The sequence below is a fragment of the Nematolebias whitei genome, chromosome 14 (assembly GCF_014905685.2).
Source record: "Nematolebias whitei isolate Nwh7 chromosome 14, NemWhi1, whole genome shotgun sequence".
Classification (NCBI taxonomy): Eukaryota; Metazoa; Chordata; class Actinopteri; order Cyprinodontiformes; family Rivulidae; genus Nematolebias; species Nematolebias whitei.
The window spans coordinates 1,195,998-1,197,472 of record NC_056511.1 but is presented as its reverse complement, the minus strand read 5'-3'; the positions used below and the strand labels follow the sequence as shown (position 1 = coordinate 1,197,472).

Here is a 1,475-nt window from a genome sequence, read left to right as displayed (position 1 = left end):
GATGATGAGGGAAGGCTGATGGATGGATGCACAATGGATTATGGATAGATGGATGGATGATGTAATTATGCTGGATGATGGATGAATGGATGGATGATGGATGGATGGATGATGGATGATGATTGATAGATGGATGGATTGATGGATTCTGGCTGAATGGATTATGGAAGGAAGCTGGATGGAAGGATGATGGAATGATGCTGGATGATGGATGAATGAATGGATGGACGATGATGGATAGATGGATAGATTGATGGATCCTGGATGGATGTATGATGGAAGGATGCTGGCTGGATGGACGATGGAAAGATGATGGATGGATAGATCATGGATGATGGATGGATGATGGAAGAATGCTGGATGGATGGATGATAGATGTGTGATGGAAAGATGATGGAAGGATGCTGGATGTTGGATGATGGATGGACAGACAATGGATGATGGATGGATGGCTGGTGGATGTATAGATGATGGATGATGAATGGATGATGGAAGGATGGATGATGGAAGGATGCTGGATGATGGATGAATAGATAATGGATGATGGATGGACAGATAATGGATGGATAGATGACGGATGGATGGATGACGAATGGCTATATGGATGATGGCTGGATAATGGAAGGATGCTGGATGGATGGCTGAATTATAGATCATGGATGATGGATGGATGATGGAAGGAAGTAAACTAATTTGAATGTTTAGGTTTTAGCAGCTACTAAAGAATTTACATTTTCCCACCAATTAATAAAATCTTAAAAAGAGCAGGGAACATTTTTTATTTAATATTATTTTATTTTCCAACTGTCAAATGAGCCAATGTGATCGGAGTCTTTTAGAAGAAAAGACAAGTTAAAAACAAAAGAAAGTTGTTCCATCAACAGAAAGAAATGTGATTTTATTTTTCAGTAAATATATAATTAAAACATTCAGAAAAATAAAACCTGTTTGATAACATTAAATGTTAAAATGTGACTATTTGATAAAAAACAACATGTTTTATGTCATCCGATGTTAAATTCTGAAAAAACAACTAACTGACTCAGCTTTTCCTGTGAATAGTCTCAGTCAGGGCTCGGTCTAACCCCTGGTCAGCTGCCTTCATACCAGCTCTAATCTAATGAGAGCGTTTCCATGGCAACCAGCTGATCGTCCACTCGTGGTTCTCACAAACATTTTCTTTGTTTCCAAATAAACTGCTTCAGTTTCTGCAGCAGACAAACTCACAGGATGTCGGTTGTTTAAATGTTCATGGTATGTACATTTTCATGTTGTGTACATGTTTATGTTGTTTACATGTTCATGTTGTGTACATGTTTGTGTTGTGTACATGTTCATATTGTGCACATGTTCATGATGTTTACATGTTCATGTTGTGTACATGTTTATGTTTACATGTTCATGTTGTGTACATGTTCATGTTGTTTACATGTTCATGTTGTGCACATTTTCATGTTGTGTACATGTTCGTGTTG

At 37.6% G+C, this 1,475-nt stretch overlaps 1 protein-coding gene across 1 annotated transcript in view; it reads right to left on the bottom strand.

Annotated features, from left to right (window-relative positions):
* Window positions 1–1,475, bottom strand: part of LOC119419832 (cysteine-rich and transmembrane domain-containing protein 1-like) — a 14,124-nt gene that overhangs the window by 11,328 nt on the left and 1,321 nt on the right. The gene's annotated exons all lie outside the window — the stretch shown is intronic.